Below are 21,527 nucleotides of genomic sequence, written 5' to 3' on the forward strand. Positions count from 1 at the left end.
ATTAAAAATATCTACAGTTGAACTTCTAAATATTTAACAAATGTAAAAACAAAAAACACAAGCACATTAAGAAACCACAGTAATTGGTATCCGATGCAATATCATGGTTTTGTGCTTGATAGCTTTTATCTTTAGGAGATGAGTTTATTAGGCATTCTTCTTTTAAAATAATAAAAGCTGCCTTTTTGTTAAAGTCATCTAGAAAAAATTACTTTAATCTTGACTTCATTCAGTACTCACATTTTGTTGTTGTTTTTGGCTTTCTTTTGGTTTTGTTTTAAAGCTATCATTTATTACAGGTCTTTGCTTGCTGCATCCAGCTTCCTCAACTCTGCACCAACTGGCCTACAAAAGCTCTCTAAGCTTAAGGAACTCCGGACACCACACCATTACCAAAGTGTGGAAAACAACACCTTATAAGAAAATAGACAATATTCAGTTTTGTAATTGAGTAGGGTGGCCAAACCTTCCCCAGCACTGGGGGCAGAATTTAAGACTTTTAGCCGTGGCACAGTTCTGCTGGTGAACACAGCAAGTGATTTAACCAGCTCTTCAGTGCCATGACTGCTCTCCTTACTGCTCCATCCAGAATTGCACAAAACTACACATGGAAGGTAACAAACGGTCTTGCTGTAGGAGAGCACTACAGACTGCCATAAAAGCCAGCTAAACCCAAAGGTATTTAAACCTCATTAAACTGTCATATACTGTCTGTATGTATTTCCTTCCACGTTACTGCTTATTATCATGCAAGTATTATATAAATACAAACCTCCTCCATGATAAACAGATGGCTCTTTCTGCTGTATTCATTTGGAAATGCTCAAGTGTCTAGAGCCTAGATGGAGTTATACAGAGGCCAAACGTTATGAAATGTCATAAGCATATAGCAGGCCAGAAAAAATAATAATTAGTTTTACTAGCAAATTAGAGTTTAGCATGGGTATGCAGGCAACTTTCTAATATTTTCTTACTTAGGCAAAAGTATCCAGAATGGAGTTTGGACACTACAAACAAAAGACTGAACTGCAAAAATGGTCTCTCAAACCATACAAGAAACCATGACAAGATGTAATGTACTTGAATAGAAGGACACTGTGGTCACACAGGGCATCATGTAGTTCTGCAGTTTGTAAGGTAACCACCACTCATGCTGAAGCCCAAAAATCTTTGATAAGAGTGAACAAGGCACACCAAATTTTTGCCATGCATTGCATTTTATCACAGCCAAGAACTGAAGAGCACTTTGAGCCTGGCCTTTTAAAAAACAACAGATAAATAACTGGAAATGAAGGAAGTGTGGGAAAGCTACATGACAGATAAATGGGACTTTTATAACATTGCATATCGTAGAGGTTGCCAGAATGTGTTGAAAGAAGAAGAGCCAGTTAAATCACATCCTGCTGCAGCTGCCCAACTTTATAGCTAAAATGTTCATATTAATTTTGTTAAACAATTAAAGAAGGAAATCCAAAATATTATTACAAGTACATTGGCTTGACACTGTCTCTTTCGCAGATTTAATAACAGATACAGTGCTCTCTACTCCAAAGTGTGACAAATGTATACAAATTGTGGGAATTTACAACCTCAGGGCCATAAAGTCATTGTCATATGGAAACTCTACAAATTCAACGCTACGCTATACGTTTCTGACAGATATTTTAGAAGAGAAAGGATGGATATTCCAGTAGTTATGGAGCTGGCTTGACATTTAGGGGATCTCGATTTAATTTCCTTGTCTGACAAATAGTCCTTTCTAATCCCAGACAAAGTAAATTATTTTCTTTACTTTAGTCTCCCCATCTTTAAAATAGAGACCATTTAAGTATATGAATTGAGTAAGTATTAGGCACATATATATATATATATATATATATATATATATATATATATATATATATATATATTTCTGGTTTTCTTCTATATTTTTCTCAGATGGGAAGATAGCTAAAAGCTCCATCTTCCAAAGGCTTTTATGCTCTTAGAAATCAACCAAATACGCTATTTGTAAGTAAAATGCTGTGCATGTTGCAGGTCTTAATGTCACTGGATAGACTTCCATTTCAAAACTAGTGCTCTGTGATAGAAGAGATATAGAAGAATGAGCACCGGTGAAGTTAATAAACAAAATGCATTCATGGCCCATTACTTCAAATAACTTTACTATATAAGTAGTCCACTCATAAAATAATGGCCTCAATTAACATTAAATTCTCACACAATGCATTCATAATGTATTGCAAAGATTAAAAGTTCTGCATGAATATCACCAGTCTAGAAGTGCCACAACTTACAGAAGAAGTACTGACATAATTTCCACTTGATTAAAAGTAGTTCCCAGTCTTTATTTTTCCCCTGTTAGGCCTCCTTGTCCTGTAATAATTACAGGAAAAGATACTCCCCTACGTATTAGAGCTCCCAGGTGATTCTCAGCTTTACTCTGGAAATTGATAAGCACTCTAGCACAGCACTACTGGAGAGGAGAAGGTTAAGAAGTCCCACCACTCTGTGGTCCTGCAATTTTGTTCATGAAGAAAATGATAAGAATTTCCTGGGTAAGTGCATACTTCAATCCTTTTTACAAGGTAGAATGCAGCAAATTTTCTGAGACCCACGTCAGCTAAAAAGAAAAAGTGCCAGGACTGCCACTGCTGGGAACATACAATTGAGGGCAAGACCGAGGCAAGACTGGAAGAGTCTTTCTGACATTATCTGGACATTTTAATAGCAGCATGCGATACCAGGGCAGCTGCAATGCTTGTAACTTGATAGATCTAAATGCCATGTGAAAGACCTCCCCTCACTCAGCAGTCTTTGGGTTTTCCAAGCTAAACCGACCGCCTAATGAATTCTCTTTTAGCACAGAAAATTAAGAAGTTAACTGGGAAAGAGAGTATCTTTGTAATACGCGGTTGCTTTTATCCTGCAACACAATGCCTGAGCATTGATGAGATGATAACTCAGTCAATTAATCAAACACCAACAAAACACATTCTAACAATGACTGCTGCTTTCATGGTGTCATTTTAAGAACTGACTCCAGTACACACAGATATTTTTTTGTCCCATGGGTTTGACCTGAATCCTAATGAAACTAACTACTACAAGAAACCAAGGCAGTACAAGCTACCAGCATTCAGGACATGCTGCAAAACACACTCAAAAAGCCATCAGATGCTTCTCTGTAAACCTGAAAGGAGGATGGAGAGCTCCTGGAAATTTAAAACAAACCTAACTCTGTCAACCTACCTTATCTGAGAAGTGCTTTGATGGTCAAGTGATAGATTGAAAAAAATATTAAGAGTCAGACAGAGCTAAATTCAAAATCCAGCCAATGCCCGTTATCTTAAAACATGTTTAGGGCTATGCTAGGACTTCTGACCATCAGTTAGTCTAAGGTATGAAAATGAAAAAAAAAAAACAACACAAAAAAACTGATTAAAGGAAAATGAAATATATTAAAAAAGCAGCTGCTTTCCTTCTATTATTTCCCTTTCAAGTATTGTCTTATTTTAAATTTATTGTTAATATAGCACGTTAGTAGTTGTCCCTAACAAGCTCTGTATACATCCAAGAAAACTGCACACACTGACAAAGATGCTTCTAGTTTTGCACGACACATGGCTTTTTTATATGATATGTTCTCTCTTGAAAACTACTCCCTCACAAAATGAAAATTCAGCAGAATCTCTAATAGCTTTCATATTTCAGCCTAATAGGTAGCACGGCATTGCACTGCCACCCACCTTTGCTACAATATTGCACAGCACATTTAACAGACATTTGCTTCCTTCACACAGTCCTTATGCGCAGCTTCTGCAGGACCTCAGTATTAACATTTAACAGAGTCTATGAGCATAAAGCACATTTATGAACACCTGCTAGAACATTTTATTTGCCTTAAGAGTTTTATTATAACTGCTAAATTTTCTTGCTATGCTTTATGGGCCAAATCCTGGTCCAGTTTTAGCCTCAACTCCCATTGACTTCAACAGGAAGTTGATTGGGTTGTATGTGGTTTTCCATACAAATTCAGTACAGCTTTAACAAAACTGGATCAGTGCTAAGCACAGAAAAAAACCAATACCCAGCAGCACCAAACAAAACCACTGAACTCAGTCTTCTGGTAAGCTGAAAAATAAACCCCATACCCACAAATATGTAACATTCACATTGCCTTGCAAAAACTCACTGATGCTGAGGCTGCAAGTCACACGGGCACCCCATGCACAAACACCTACAGCCTCCTGTGCCTTGGTGGGACGTTCTATCATCAAGTTACTCTCTCACAGATCTTGCAGAGGAAGTCATGCCAGGCGTCTGACTTATGAAGATGTTCTCTACAACAGTTTCTCTTTGACAAGAGTTTTACCATAATTACTGGAGATGTCAGAAATACCCCTGTAAACCCCCACAGATGGCTACAGACAAGCAAGCAACACAACAACTCACTGCTTAGAAAGAGATGATAATAGAGAATTCCACAAAGTCTGCTTGGAACCCTTCTAAAAAAAAAAAAAAAAAAAAAAAAAAAGAGAGAGAGAGAGAAGATAGAACCTCATTTGATAATACATAAACATTGCTTTGACCATCACAGATAGACCTAAAGCAATAATGACAGCCAGGAAGTAAACAGCAGACAATACAGCAAAGCCACTTCTGTTTCACATGAGCTTGACAGTAAGTGCTTGATTCAATGCATACTATTAAGCCCAAAAAAAAATCAAAACAATTACAAAATGAAATTATAGGCACAATGATGAATGGCGACAGATGAAATGTTAACAGATCTAGCAGCATACACAAAAATCATTGATTTTCTCTGATTACTACTTAGGTGATCAGAGTGTATTAGGTACTAGTTGCCTGCTTGCTCTAGATTTTATTAATGCTCCAATATCAGGCACCCAATTTGGAAATCAATGCTTACTTCATCATTTTTCTCTGAAGGATTCTATTATTCACAATTGATTTAACAGAAATGAAAGGCTTACCATTAACAAGAGCCAGCTGCTGACACTTCTTAGATGAATTATTGAACTTCCAAAAGTGAATTAACTTAACCATCACCAAGACTTATTGTCTGATGTTTCTCATACCAAAGTCAGTGTATTTATAATTACAGAACCAAGTAGTAGAAAGTAGCTTCTCCTGCCACCTCCATAAACACCCACCATCTACACCAAGTAAAAATTAAGGAGATTTGCAATGATACAAATAGGATTTATGCTCCAAATACAGACAGTGGGAGCTTAGTGTCTAGATGTCTTTTTATGCCCTTAATCTACATCATCCTTCTAAAACTGTAAAGGTAGGGTCATTTTAGGCTTCAGAACGAGGAAATACAGTTCATGGAAAATTATATCTTTTGCTTACTGTCACACTTCCTAGAGCAGACCATGCCCTCCCAAAAACCTACAGAAGGAGGTTATTAACTCCTTTTAAGTACAACATGATGATCCATCTTATGAATTGAGACAAAAGGAGCAAACAGGCAATTGCAAGTAGAGGTAGTACTACAACTCCATCCCCAAAAACAGTGTAAATGTAAAAAGCAGGAGGCCTATCCATAAAACTTACCATCCAAGCTAACAGGCTTTCTGCCCAGCACATAAATTCACTATTCTCTTTTTCCAGTTGAGAAGAACTAAGCGTTGCCCAAGGTGAATTCAGTTCCTCATGTAAAAGCTTTTGTTCTGCAGATTACAATGCTTGCTACAGCAGAGTGTAAGAGCACCCAGTTGTACTTATCTACAAACAACTTACTGTCAAACGCATGAGGAACTGTGCTAAGCAAAATGCTACCCTTAAGCCATGGGTTAGCAAGGCCACAGCTGCCTGGTGGCATATCAAGCTATCAAAACTAGGAAGTATTTCAGGGCTCACTAGACTTTTTGCTACTCTATGGCTGAATATGCTTGTAATATGCTATAATGGCAGCTGCTGTCTCCTGCTCATGTACAATGAATGAATCCTAAAAACTTGGCTTGATTATAGTTATCCCTGCCACAGCTCTGAGGAGTACAGCTTGAGGCCAAGTTGACTCTAGGTGAGATCCACTCAGGAAGCCTACTGGATTAATAATGTAAACCCCTGCCTTCCACTTATGGTGCAATGATGAGACAGCATACCTGTTCTATCCTTGTCACAAACTGCAAGTCAGCTACTGCCTGAAGTCACTAGGGCCTCTTCTCAAAGTCCTCACTGGATCTGACTGCTTGTACGCTGCTGGTGGCAAAACATCAGGACCTTTTTTTTAAGAGAGTTAGCATCTGAAGAAGATATTCTTAAAGAAAACTTATCTTTTCTTGAGTACTGTATTCCCCATTCCCACACCCCTCATCTATTTTATCTCCTAGGTTACCGTAACTAACTTCTTAAAATTCTCCTTGCTTACATTGGACAAAAAGTTTGATAATCAGTGAAAATGGGAAGGGAAGAACCCTGACAGACAGATCCTCCATGCTCATAAGTCTTGCTCTCTTAGAAGAACAGGCCAAAGCTTTTAAATAAAATTATGATTATGTTAAGAATATTTCAACGCCCAAATTTTTCAGTCTACTTATTCGCCATAGAATAAAACTTTTTAAATGCAGGCTGCCTGGCTCTAACCGATGTCTCATTAAATCTGATACCCGCATAAAACACATCTCAGCAAGTAGCTTATAATAACTCATTTTAAAGGACATGGACATTGGCAGATTATATTTTTTTTTCCTTTCTTACACTCATTTTTTCCAGCATTTCCCACATTTCGAACCTCATAATGCTATAAGGAGGGAACAGATTGCACAAGTGGTCCTACTGGTTCCTTCCAATGGGAATAACATGGTCAGAATCTGGCATTCGGCAAACTTTCCATTTCTACATAGGTTTCATTTATTTTTCAGTTTAAAAATAAAACCATATTACTTTGGCACGTAACTAGAGCTGCTCCTACAATGCAGAAGAAATAATACTGCTGGCAAGCCCCAAAGCTGTTCCAAGGCAAAACTGTATTGGCAGAACTCTTAGAAAACTTCTACTTGACTAGAGGCAGAATTCTGCACTAACACAAATGGGAAAAACTTCACTGCAATCAATCACGTTACACACGCTCACTTATTGCACATCTGAATCTCCATTAAGTTTACATAATGCAAATATATTTAGCCGAAGTGGAACCTGAGTTCTGTTGAACCAATCCTATTTATCTCCTACATAAATATTACTTTAACATTGATTATGATCAGTCTTCTACAAACAAACACTGTTTTTCCTCAGAAATGAATACCAACATGCTATTTGCTACACACCACAACCATATCACTTGCTGTTTCTTTTTAATAGTTATCCCATTCAGGTGACCAATAGTTAGGATATGGTGAAATTACAATCGCAAAAAAAAAAAAAAAAAAGAAAGAAAAAAGATATTTTGCAGCTTCTGAAGGTTTGACTTTGCAACCTACTTTTTAAAATACTTTTTTTTTTTTTTTGCATGTCATACATCAAGTTTTCTTAAAGCATGAATCACCTAACAGTGTGCAATAGTGTTCTTTCAACACAGGAATCAAACCTTGCTGCGATCCTACTTCACTACCACACAGACAACCATGAAAGTATTCGGCCACCTGACCACTGATGCTTGTGCCCTTGAATATCCAAGACATAGCGTGCTGATGTGTGCGACACAGATCTTACAAAGTGACCTGTACCCTTCTGGAACATCTGTTGAAAGCAGCTGAACTGAGTCCTTTTTGCCAGAGAGAGAGAAAGCTATGTAACAGCTTAGGCTATATGGTATACGGCTGCTGAGCTAAGCTCATGGATTTAAGGAAGGGGTCACAAGTAAGGCCCTCTTTCTTATCTCATTCCCCTACTCCTGCCTGGAAAATGTAATTGTTCTTACTTACTGTGACAGCAGAGTGGGCAACAGGAACATTAAATTAGCCCCTGAAGGCAGGCTTCAACAGAGATGAAGAAGCATGGTACCCAAAAAACTAGCATTTTCCAAAAGGCGCTGTTCCTCCCCTTTTTTAACGGCTGTGTGATCCCAACTTTGGGAAAGCTAGTGATTTTGGCAAGGTGATAATTTCTTTTTCTATGGAATTTCAATTAGAGTAGAGAAACTGATTTTCAAAATTCTGCAGATCTTATCAGATCTCAACAAAATTTCATTGGTTTAGTGAAGAGAAAGGCAATTAAATTGCCTGAGAAGTACCATCTTGCCAAATATTGAGATTTGCTGCAAACAAAGCAGGTGTAAGATTGTCTCAAAAAAAAAAAAAAAAGCAATATGGAACTTAAATACATAAGTATTTATAAAGTATTAATATTTCTAAATCCAAGCTCTAAGCATAAGTTACTTACCCTAGGGTTGACTTGACCTTAAATGCAGTTGTTGGGGTAATAAACTGAAAAGCTTCAGTGTTGGTCAGTTTTTGTTGTTGTTGGGTAGACTTTGTTTTGTTTTTTTTAACACCCATTATACTGTTGCTAAAGATAAACATGCAAAGGAATGTAGACTGCATTTATTCACCTTTGGATTCTTAAGAACTTGTATCCAACGTACCACAATTCACAAACTGCTTCCAATAATTCAGCTAAACACATTTGCAACACCTGATTGTAAAGTCAGGCTGCCCACATATAATCAGGTATCTCTCAAATAAAATGTAACATTTATTTCAGATGTTTATTGACATAAAGCAATCCAACAAATACAAGACCTATATGAGGTGATGATTATGTTCAGAACCCTACTTTTTACTTAATACTTTGACCATGTATGTAGAGTAAGAGCTTCAAATAAAATGAATATGCAGCTGCTGCAGGAGTGAAAGTCCACCCACTGCTCCCACTGGAAATATATTGCACTCCCCCCCAGTGCAGTATGCCTAAGAATTGGTGTCACAAAAATCACAGCAATAAGTGTACAGCAAGACACGATAATCATCTTTTTATTGCCACTGCAGAAATAACATGCTAGAGGTGTTTCAGAAGGACTTTGATTTTTGAAAACAAGCAGTCTCTTTCCATATGTTACCAGCTCTAACAGAGGAACATTTTTATTTAGGCTAAATCATGCCTTATGGGACACACTGATGGGGAAGAAAGGAGGACATGCAACTGGCATGCGAGACATACTGCCAATGCAAAGCTGCCAAAAGCACACAGCAGGGAGCATGTTTTGGCTATCACGAGCAGAATAAGCATGCACTCCTTAACCACTGCCAGCTGGCGTTTGTTTCCAAATAGAGAATACTCACTAGGCAGCTCGGAGACTGGACATACTCCTACCCTTAAACTATGCTCCCATAAAAATGCACTGCTGAGATACCTCATTAACCAGGACTAGCTTACCGCCAAATAAGAAAGACTGAATGACGCAGAAAAAAAAAAACATGCATTTCCCCCATGCAAAAAAAGGTACTTAAAGTATATCATAATGTACTCTAGTGCTTATGGCAAGAGGAAAATTTTAAAAGGGTTGGAAGACGCTTCTGCCCACATCTCGAGAAGCAAAAACATTGTCACTACTCCAGTACACATGGATAAAAGTGAAATCCGGAGACACAGAGTACCAAGAAAACACAGCAACGAACAGCAAGAGTGGCTGGCACTGTGATTATAAAATATACTATCACGTTTAACACAACTGCTAGCAATCCTCATAACAGAGATGCTCCCTGCTTTATGTGTTGGGGCAGGTTGTGGGTAGGAGATTAATGTTTCCCTCCATCTGCTAATGACTATATAGGTCCCCCGGGCTTTGCACCAAGGGTACTTTGCCCTTAGGATGAAACAGGAAATGGGAATTTGTGTTCATTTCTACATGGTCCTACTATTTCCAGCAATGCTCCCAATTGCTAAGTGTGTATTATTTCAACTTTATCTACCAAAACCATATTTTATCACTGTAGTTCAACTGTGATTCCAATTAGATTTTTCAAAGAGAACAGTTAAAAGGAGAACAAACCAACAGGGGGGCACTTTTCACTTTTCAAGTGCTTACCTGATACAGTCTGCATGGGTATTTTCCCTGTAAGTGCTCCATTCATTAACTTTTTACTACATTTTCAAAGTGACCCCCCTGCTTTAGATTTCCCATTCTCTGTCACTGATAGCCTGCTGTCATGGACCACGCAACTCTGAAGGAAGAAATGTACCAGCGAGTGCCACGCAAAGGAAAGGGAACTAACTAAAATCTTCATTTCTTTCAGTGCATGGATTTTTAACTTACCCGCTTAACTCTACCTTTGCTCCTCAGGACTGGAAGCAAGTCAGAGAGAGCTTGACACCAGGGTAGTTTTCAAGGACCTAAGCCAGCTTGACATCCTGAAAGAAAATGGGAAAGAGCAATCAAAAAGTATAGTTTTGAAAAAAAAAGAAAAAAAAAGGCAGACACGCTCATCAGTAACAATGACTGATACTCAAGGCAAAATTAAGGAAGATCTAATGCTATCGCCAACGTGGACAAAACAGAAATCAAAAACCAATGTTGCTTCATTGAAGTCTTTGGAAACAAAACCCAGGTTACTCTTCCTGATGAATACCCCTACCAGTTCCAACACAGACCTTGTCCTCAATTCCCACTCAAGGAAGAAGGCGGCATTCATGACAAAATTCCCTGTAAGCCTCCAAGGGAACTTCAAAAGCACACTAACACTGAGCACATACAATACGCAATTAACTTCCCCCCAGTATACTCAACTAAACTTCAGAGAAATAACGAAAAAAATAGCTGAAATAGCTTGCAGCTGAACCATCAGCACAACAAAACCCTTTCCCTTTTTTAACAATGGAAATGTAATTTCAATAATGTGGCCTCTACCCATACTTCAGATCCAGGAAGGCACCACTCCTGTTGACCTGCTCCTGCCCAACCAGAAAAGCAGGACAAGAGAAAGTCAAGAGGGGGAAAGAAAAAAAAATCTTCAGCAAAGAATGGTAAAGCCTAGGCAAAAATGCAAAAAGTATAGCCACAAAAGACAATTCAATACTTCTCTTACACAGCAGCAGCACTGCAAAAACAATGAGGGTTGAACTAACAAAGTGCTCTCCCTGTCTAGCCCCTAAGTCTCATAACATTACTTTGAAAATACTTCTCTCCTGGCTTCCTCAATCAGGAAATACTCTAAATCAAAGGTATATATTCTACAATATTGACCAGTTACCTGGCTCATAAAATCCAAACCTAAAGAACAGACCAATTTTTTACTAAAAATAACAGCTCTATCAGCAAGGCAATTTCCATACCACAACCTTATTAGAAACAACAGTGATGCTCCCATATTTCTAATCTAGGTTCTGTGATTTTCAGCCTTTTTCTTAGGCTTCCATCCACAACTCTTGTATTTTAGCCTTTATTTAAAAAAGAGAGGAAAATGCTTTTCCCTTTTAAACATGTACAATGCTGGAAAACACATCCCGAGTACAATCCAAATACACAGAGCAACTAAAGGGGAATTAAAACTGCTTATTATTTCCCAATTATTAAGTCACTCTCTTGCAGCTGAAAAGCTTGAACTTCGATGCTAGAAAGTATGTATCGTTAAGGATTTTGAATAGAAAAGCAGGTCTCTAGATAATGGCCAGAACAGAAAGCTGCTGCTCCCTTCCTTCTTGGGAGTACAAGATTGCATTTCTCCTCCCCAAATTCCACACTCTGGCCTCCTGAGCAAGAGCCTGCCCTCCTCTCTGTGCCATTCCCACCCACAGGTAGGCAAGCCCATGGAGGGAGAAGCTTCTGAAGCCTGTGTGCCCTGCAGAGTGCTGATGGTGATATGACAGCTCTTACACAAGCCCCCCGTACCTCTGCAGAAAGGCCACACTCAATCTGGCCCCCAGCAGCCAGACGGATGGCATCTACTTATGCTGCTGCAGATTACTCACTCCGTCTCCAGCAGCCTTTCTGAAAAGCCAAACCAGAGCCTTAATTTCTAAGCAAGCCTGAGTTAAATATGCTAGCTGTGACTCAGATACCAAAAAAAGCATTTAATGTCTTTAATGGAAAACAAACAAACAAACAAAAGAAGATGGTTTGGGAAGACTGTAGTTGTTTTGGACTGGACCTGCTCCTTCTTCCCCCTGCCACCTGTAAGCATGTCTGCGCAGGTTCTCAGGGTAACAAATTAACTTGCTCTCCACTCATGAAATTATTCTTTTGAACACATAAGTACCAATATACACAGTTCATGTTATTTTACATCAGTTGACTGAGATACTGCTTGAAAAACTAATATAGATTATTTGGTCATCAGTAATTCAAGGGAAGAAGGCAGTCTTAAAGCCAAACCTTTGTGCATTTCCAGTGAGGTCAGTGTGACCTCTGGGGAAACGACACTTCCAGGAAAACAGCGAATCTTACATTCGAGCAGAGATATTACCTAATACAAGCGGTCAATTGCAATGCCACAATTAACACGGGTGAGCCACTCCGCCAGAAGAGTGAGAGTACTCCCGTCACATCAGGCCTCAATCAGATCTTCATCAGTCGCTCAAAAAAGTGCTTCCTTATTACGCCAGACCACAACACTCCAAATTTAGCACGTGTGTTTCACACCTCCCTGGACTTGGGAAGAGCTCACCTAGACAAGCCACAGCCAAGGCCAGCAGAGACCGGTGCCCAAAGCACTTTACATTTATTTGCCCCGAGCCACCCTGATGGCAGCACGGCTGCGACTACTCGCCGTGCAGAGGCGCTCACCTGCCCCTCAGGAACACAGCTGAACCTGTTCCCTCTGCACATGGTCTTCACAAAACTGTTGTTCACAGCCTTGTCTAGCCAAGTTCTTGTATCTCCAAGGAGATCCTGCAGCTTCTCCACAGCCCTTGTCCAGAGCTTAACCGTTCCCATTGTTATTTTTCCCCTTGTGCCCAGACAGAGCTTCTGCCCTTTCAATCTGGCTGGCTGCATCTCTGCACACCTCAGAGAAAGGCTTCTCTCTCTTCCCCATAATAGCCATTAGGACATGGAAGGCTGCGATCCGCCTTCCCCTTCTGTTCCCCAGGCTGCATGACCTGGGTCCTTAGCTTCTCGTGTGCCACTTGCTCCTGCCCCAACCACCTGGGCAGCCCTCTGGGATCTCCCCAGTTTGTCCCCACCTCTCTCATACTTGCTCATGCAGCAATATTCCAGGAAAAGCCACAAGGAATAGTCGCTCCCTTCAGCTCAGTGATCACACTCCTGCTGGTGTAGCTCACCACGCCACTGGGCTCTGTCGCAAGAGCACACTGATGACTCCCGTTCAACACCACGTTTTATTGCAATACTCTTATTCCTGTGCTTCCTTTCCCCTAAAATAAGGGGTTGCAAAATAAAGAAGTGATGTGGAAAACACCAAACAGCCCTCAGGCACCACTGTAACATAAAAACATAAACAAGAAGCTAATGTTGTAGCTGATATTCTTTGTGAAAAATTACAAAGAAAACAAGTGGGGCATGATCTTATAGCCACTGACGTCAACCAAGACTTTGCACGAGAAAGAATGGCAAGACCCCATGTTAAGAGGTAATAAACCTGCAAATTATTACAGTAAACACGAAAAGTAATCCATTTCTTTCTCCAACAAGTTTTTAAAAGGGAAATATTCTAGCTAAAATATTAACATCACTGACAGCGGCTGCTCCAAGACTCTTTATTTATGAAAATGCAACAAATTTTTTTTTGCATTCTTCACCTTGATCAGGCAGCATTGCTCTACAGGTCACAGAGAGCAGCACCAGCTACCTTACTGCCTCATCTCAAAGCACCTTCCTCTGAGATCCACCTCTGAGGAGCCACACAAGGCATTCAACATGAGCAAGAACCGCTTCAGGAGCGGCATTGCAGATCACCTAAGCACAAATCGCTCTGGAATAGCTTTTTTTTTTTTAAACAGCGACCGAACAAAGAAATATCTGCACTTAAAGAAAATTGAATGTGGTTTAGAATGTATACAACTTCCTGCAGTTGACCCCAGAAAAAATAAAAGACATATGATCTGTAACTTCCTTTGACTTTTCTTTGAACTCTAGATGGAAAGCTTTAAAAAGCAGCATTTTCCTATTAGTTACTTCCAAGATTTTCATTAAATTAAATTTCTCGATAGTATGTAATGCTAAAATACTTATGTGTACCAAAACCGTGGGCTAAGCCACCCCCCCCCAACACAAAGAATTTTTTTAATCATTGCGGTGAGGTGGGATGTACTGGATTACTTTGATGAAACGAGCAGTGCACACCACCTACTCAACAGCAGTGATTCCTAAGCACGTGCAGAGAGGCTAGACATAGGTCAAAGCAGATTCAAGAGCGAGGAGATGTGAGAAAAGGAAGATGATGTTACCTGTCCTGGGCTACCGAGAGCTATTTTTCATGCCTGGCATCGCAAAGCACGCCCTCACAGGGGGTGAATCAGGTTTCATTCAGAGACCCAAGGAAGGCAGCTTTCTGTACAGCTCCAGAGGATGCTCCCCATATGCAAGAATGGGTTTAATAAAGATTCAATTTATCATTTATTTAAAGCTTGTCTTCTATTACTTTGGTACATATTGCTGCCGCAGGGAGCAGCTTTTTCATATCTACCCAGATAAGAGCTAAAACCTCCAGAATCATGACCGCCAAGCATTCAAGCCCCAGACCTCCAGATTACATTGTGCAAGTTCAAAACCTGCCTCCTCAGCAGCTGCACAAGTTCCATCCAATAGCACGAAAAATATTTTAACACAGCAAAATATACATACGAAAATATTTATACACACACACATAAGCACCTATATTCACTTGTGTATATTGCACAGGAATTCTACACGCTGCAGGCACAGCCAAAGTAAATATAAGATTTCAGCAACTTAAAACAGTAACAGGCATCGGTACCTGTAATGTTTGGCATCCCAAAGGGCCACGGCAAACCCACCGGAGCTGGCAGACGGCGGTAGCATGGCACCTCTCCTACCAGCCTGCTGGAAGCGCACGTGCTCCCAGCCCCGTGCTGCAGCTTATCAGCTCACCACGCCAGGCTCCTAACCCAGAGACAAGTTGCAGCTCTGCGCTGGAAGCCAGAGAGAAGCCAGAGCCTTCGGCGAGAGGGGCACCAGAAGCCCTGCCCCGAAGTGCACTTCGGCAAACATTTCACATGCCACCTGGGAAGGTGTTGTCATCACTTGTGCAGTGAGAAGGACAAAACCCACTCTGTGTGCAAAGCTTTTGAACACCTCCAGGACTGGCACTTTTACTTCTCTGGGTTCTTTTTTTTTCTCCCCCTCCCCTTCCATCCTACCCTCTCCATTCAGCTTACAGAGACCACCTTCAGAGTGCCATGCTAATTAGCAACAGCTTGCACTCTATATTAAAAACAAAAAGTGAAAAGGGAAACCAAGCGAGCTCATATGCTCGCATGCATTTCATCAGTAACTTCATTAATACTGGCATATTTTTAATTGTATCTGATTTATTTTAATTCTGATCTGAGAAGGTCAGTAGACTTGCCATAACAGCTAAAAAATAAAGTCATAAATTAGAGATGTGATACGGTAGGACCTAGTGCCCTATGCATTTGCTATGAAACTCTACAAAAATCTGTACAGCTAATCAACGGTGACAACAGAGAGCCCACTATTTCAGGATACAAGAAAGATGTGAACATTAGAGAAAATTTAGGCTGGTGTAGAAGATAAATCCAAATTCTCTGAAGTATTACTTTAACATACTAAATAAATACTTCATAAAAATGAAGTTCTTTTTGCCTTCACTGCCTTTACTACAAAAGCAACTCCTCAAAAAACTACTCCTTATAGGTGAACGTCTGTTCTACAAATTCTTTACACTTTCCTGTGTTTCATGTTCCTTTCACTTTTTCCCCCATGGGCCTCATTCTGGTTTTCTATGTCTGTAATGCCTTCATGTGCAGCCCTTTCCCACATATCTACCTTGAATAAGAAGGCAACTGAAGATTACAGAGAATAAAAAGTTACGAGTTAAACTCCTCAAGATTTCCCATAATGTAGCAAATGGCATACTGCACACTGCTTTGAAGGAGGGAAATGTGATTTAACTGACATTTCACCAGTATCTTGGGACACCAAGACTAGCTCCTATAGTAATGAATATTTAATTAGAACACAACCTACAAAGGAAGAAAACTTGACACAGTTTTTTTTCCCCCAAGTTTTGCCCAGGCTTCAACACTAGTTTGTACTTGAGATGTGCATTGTAATAAATTCTGTGATTATAATTAATACCCCTATATATTGGGGTATTTCAATAACTACTGTCTCCTAAGATGCAAGCAAGGAGAGTACCATTGATATTGAAAGACAACCGAATTAATGAGGATAATTTACAGAATTCAATACTAAAAGATACTAGTGCATCAACAGGTTATTAAGCAGGCACAAGCACACTCACGTTTCATGCAAATAACTGTGAGCTGAGGAGGATTAGAAGAAACCTCCACCACGACAAAAGTACCTTGTAACTGCTCACAGGAGTTGGGTGAACCAGCGCTGGCCTGACTTTGTAGCGCATCCCACTGAGAAGCAGAAGCTTTTTAAACACTGTTGGTAATGTGCTTTAGGGGAATCACGTCCTGGAGTGCAAAGTAGTGGAAAATTGTCTCTTTGTCTCTAAAATACTGGTATTGCACACAAGAACTACAAGTTTTAGCACAAATCTGATTGAATCGACTTGCAACTCTGGTTTTACACGTGTAAATCCATCAAAGCCAGCGGGGAACTCTCCCACCATATCCATATAGATTGAAGCGTGAAAATGGATGATCCCCTTCAGGCACACCTCGCTCAAACTCCTACTGTACACACCTACCTGGGAACTTGCTAGAGTTTTCCATTTCATTCCACAAAAGTGTTGAGATGCAAGAAGACGTCGAGTCCTCCACACCTCAGCCACGCTACAGACCCATTACTCTCAACCAGGCTAGCGTTCTTGCAGCCGTAAAACCCTTTTAGTACCGACACAGACAAAGCCACTTCAGCAGAAAAGGCATGGTGGTAACGCAGCCCTCGGTGTCACTCCTTCTACCGCTAGAGAAGCGGATCCTCAGATGCGAGGGAGATGCTTTCACGTGCTGCCAGCGGGATGAATTAGCCCAAAAGCAGAGCGCAGGACCCCTCAGCTCTGCCAGAAGGCACAGAAAGGAATCAGACGAGACACAAGGTGCCCCAAAACGCAGCCAGCTGCTTTGGAGCTGCCTTCTGTGCTCTTCACGAGCACGCTCAGGTACTGAATAATGACAGCCGGGGCTGAGGCAGATCCTACACCGGATGATTGCTCTTATTTGCTAACATTACAACACTATTATACACGCACCTACCCTGCGAGCTTTCATCTAGCAAAATCTGTTTCTCCGGTAGCTCACCTACACAACCAGCAGACTATCAGCCCTCTCTGATCGTTAAACCAGATGCAGACCGACGCTGACACACCAAGCTCTTCCCCAGGGCTTTATTCATAAAGGCAAGATTTAAATAACGCCTTAAATCAAAACCAGCTTCCCCGCCACGGCATAAAAAGCCCAGGGAAAGCAACTTCTCGCCTTCCCTTCCAACTTTTCCCCAACCACAACCTCGGGCGAGCGGTGCCCACGCAGAAACTTCCCCCGCCGGCGTTGGGGGGCAGTGCCTCGGGGGAGCCTGGGGGCTCTGCTGGGAGTCCCGGGGCTGGGGGACGGCTCCTGGGATGGCTGCTGGGGTCCCTCCTGCCCTCACAGGGGTCCCGTGTGCCCTCGGAGCGCCGAGAGAAAGCAGCGCCGCCGCCCGCCCGAGCCTCACCCCCGGGCGCTGCCGGACCCCGGGCAGCGGCACCGAGCCGGGATCCCGGCGCTGCTCAGGGCAGCACAACTCCGCCGGGAGCCTGCGGAGCGCGGACAGCCCGCAGCAGCCTCGGCAGCAGGGTCCCGGTCGGTGGCGGCGCCCGGCCGCCCTTTTGTCTGCGGGGAGCAGCCCCGCCGCGCTCGGGGACGCAGCCCAGGAGCTCCCGCAGCCAACTTGTGCTGGGGCACGGCGGGCACCGTGCGCGGCCCCCAACCCACCGCCCCCCCCAGCCCAGCCCAGCCCAGCCCAGCCCAGCCCAGCGCTGCCGCCCCCGCTTTACCTCCGCGGCCGCCCGCTCCCGCTGCCGCCGCCCCGCCAGTGCAGCCGGCAGCAGCAGCAGCAGCAGCAGCAGCGGCGGCGGCAGCCCCGGCCCCCCCCCGGCCCGCCCCGCCCCTGCCCGCCCCCTGGCGGGGCCGCCGGGGGCCGCGGCGCCGCCTCGGAGCTCGGCGAGGGGACGGGAGCGGGGCGCTGAGGGGCGCTGAGGGGCCCCGCCGCCATTTTGCGCCCTCCTCAGGCGGGCAGGTGCGGGGCGCTCCCCTCGGCAGACCCCCCGGCCCGGCCAGGGTTGCCCTGCTCGGGGAGAAGCCCCGAAACCGGCAGGAGAGCTGCGGGAGTGCTGGGGTGGCGGTGGGCTGGCTGCCTGCTGCCCGCCCGGCACCTCCTGCCCCGCTGGTCTTCGCAGAGCGGTGTTCAGATTTTTGGCAGCCCTAATGAGCTCGAGGAAGAGTTATGTAAACACTATTAGGCGCAATAAACACATGTCAGCGTTAGGCAGTCTGGTGTAGAAATGTTGGTAAAAGCCGCAGTGAACGTTTTCCTTGTAATGCCTTCCTAACTTTATGTAGCTGCCGTAATAGGCCTGGCGCTTCGCTGTTGCCTCTGTGGAAAATCATTAAAATCATTACCCGGTCATGGATGGGCCGGTTCGGAAGGGGAAGGGGAGCCGCTGGGATCCTGCCCGCCTGCCCTCATCGATGCTGCCGATCGGAGGAAGTAGCAGGAGGCCTGCCAACTTTCCCGATTTAATTATTGAGCTGTCAGTTCCTGACTTCTTGTTTCAACTTCCTGAGGCAACATCTGGCTGTAATAACAATAAATAAATAAATAAAATAAGAGTCTGATCATTCACTCGGCAGCGTTCCGTTTGCGATGTCCTTTTTTACTGCAACTATTTTGAAAAACTTGGTACAGGGGACCTGGACCCCGCATCTCTTCCCAACTACCCAAAAGGAAAGACGAGAATAGTTTCAGCTGTGATCCTCGAGGCAAAGCTGTGCAAAAGTGTATATCGAGCCTTTTTCAACATGTCCAGTGGTGTGCATTTTAATCTTTCTAATCCTTCTTTTATTCAGAAGAACATTATTTTTTTTTTTTCACTGCATGAAGCTGAATGATATGACTTTGGGAGATAAAAAAACATAAATCCTTTTCTAGCCAAGAATTTCTGCATTTTCATCAAACACTGCTTCAAAAGGGTAATGGCGGTTTTAGAAGAAAAAAAAAAAAAAAAACAGCCATAAAGGATACCATATTTAAATGTTACCAAATGTGAGCGAAACACTGAAGAGAAGTTTTAAAATATCTACAACTGTGTCTTCATGTGTTCTCTGGGTCTGTTTCATGTGATGTGACAGCTTCAGCTCACAAGTCGTTATTGCAGTGGCTTTTGGAACAGTATGCTTTTTTTTTTTTTTGCATATCCTCACTCAATACACGCACATGCTCACAAAAATATACATCTATATATGTGCATATGCACAGGCAGAGACAAATACAGAGTGACTCAGCTCTGTGTTCTACTTGCTTAATCAGTTTTCAAAGCTCCAGTACTGTTCTCTTTTCTTATTTAAAATGCCTAAAGCCATCTTTCCCACGTTTCTTTTTTTGCTGCAAGGGTGCCAAGCCTTTGACAAAGCTAGGCAAGCTAAACTGCCTGGGATGGGCTCCTCCTCCTTGGATCACGCTCTCCTGAATGTCTTTCTGAAGGTCAGGAGGTCAGCTCATCCATTAATCACAGGGCAGCTTGGACTTCAACGCTGACCCTGCACACAAGTCTTAGGGAATCCTAGAAGACCTTCCTGATGGTCACATAGAGCTAAGGAAGGAAACTGAGCTCGGGAGGCTGAGGTGCTGGAAGCCCAAACCACCATCCCACCATCAGGTGGTGTCAGGAATGCTGTGGGGTGACAGCCATCACCCATGAGCAGCACTCAGCACAGCCTGGCTGCTTTCACTTTGGTCTCTCCTGGGCTACAGACTGATACTACCTGTTGCAGCTGTGGTGGTAGATTGGAGTTGGGCACATATGCCGATAACGCCTAGCTCAGCACCTCCGAGTTTGACTCTCTCCCTTAGCGTGCCCAAGTAAAACACTTGTTTTGGTTTCCCCATTCCATTCTCTCTCCCTCCCATTAAGAAGTTAGGTGTAGAGATCAAAGGAGACTAAGTAAGTGCTGTCTTTCGGGCTCATGGCAGAGGTTTGCTCTCTGGTTCTTTTTTTTTTTTTTTTTTTTTTTTTGCAGAAGTTTCCCTCAAAGCTTAGAGAAACTTCTGGAACATTTTATTGATTTCTTCACAGCTCACCACTGGAACTCCTCGTAATTCCTGGTCTCCTAAGGCTCACCAGGTACTTTTTCTTTCTTCTTTCTCTCCGTTCTCCAGTTCAAATGGCAGAAAGGCTAACTACCCTGTTAAGTAGGGCAGACTTTTGTAAATCACCGAAAGAACTCTGGATAATCCTTTCGTACCTGCCTCCCATCTTCAAGTGAAATGACTATGCCTGTTAAGTCCTCACAAGAGAGGACTGAATACTTCATATAAATTCCATTCAAGATTCTCCTGTTTTCCCTACAGTTCGTGAAAGATCAGTCAGACTCTAAAGAAGAAAGAAAACAGGGCGAGGTGAGTGTCAAAAGCAGATTTTCTAGTCAAATCCTATTTATCAGTCTTCCTACCATTAGCCAATTTCCAAGCATACAGGTCAGATTTATATTTAGAAAAGCCACCTGGGACTAAACAAAAATAGTCGAAACAAAGCACTTAAATGATCTGGACCAAATAAATGTTTCTGACACAGCAGCAAGGACTGTGCTGAGTCCTGTGATCAGATGCAGCTTTGAAAACATTTGCGTAGTCTTTTGCTATAGGAAGGAGTACAATCTTGAACACATTCTTGTGTACATTAAGGAGGCTATCTTCAACTTCCCTATTCTTTCGCTCAGGACGTTCTCTGACAACTTGTGCAACAAATATGAATCTGGCAATAAAGAGGTAGCTATGCAAACAATGAGCAAATCCTTTATGAAAAAGCCACTTGATGAGCAATTTAATACAGAGAATTTTGCAATCTGCTGGCGAAGGTCAATAACATGACAGATTAAGTCTACAATGGATTTATTTATATATTTACAATTGTGAAAGCAGAAATTGGGGTCTTTTAAAAGTGGCAGCTGTTAATTGCCAGCCTCACATATAGACATACGCTTGGAGAGACTGCTAATGAACTGAATAAAACCTAAATGAGTTTCAGGTCCAAGTTATTTGCCATAGCCCTAAGAGTTCAGGTGAGAGACACTGATTTCCATGAGGATTCCAAGCTGGGTAACATTTATTAGCTATATGGAGGCAACAGTTTCTATCTGAAACAGAATTGCCTATGCAGAAGGAAGCTTTACCAGGGAAAATAGGATCCGCTCGGGCCAGCACCAACAGCGATTTAAAAAAAATGACA

At 42.3% G+C, this 21,527-nt stretch overlaps 1 protein-coding gene across 3 annotated transcripts in view; it reads right to left on the reverse strand.

Annotated features, from left to right (window-relative positions):
• RARB (retinoic acid receptor beta) overlaps positions 1 to 18,228 on the reverse strand; it is a 319,793-nt gene extending 301,565 nt beyond the window's left edge. For 2 of the 3 annotated variants that reach the window (XM_027451076.3, XM_027451077.3), the window contains exons 1-2: positions 18,078 to 18,228; positions 10,226 to 10,320 (exon numbers count right to left, since the gene is read on the reverse strand). The gene's annotated coding sequence lies outside the window, so the exon portion shown is untranslated. The remainder of the gene's footprint in view (positions 1 to 10,225; positions 10,321 to 18,077) is intronic. The other variant, XM_072033461.1, reaches the window with a different exon arrangement.
• Positions 18,229 to 21,527: the final 3,299 nt, after the last annotated feature.

Source organism: Anas platyrhynchos, chromosome 2 (assembly GCF_047663525.1).
Source record: "Anas platyrhynchos isolate ZD024472 breed Pekin duck chromosome 2, IASCAAS_PekinDuck_T2T, whole genome shotgun sequence".
NCBI lineage: Eukaryota > Metazoa > Chordata > Aves > Anseriformes > Anatidae > Anas > Anas platyrhynchos.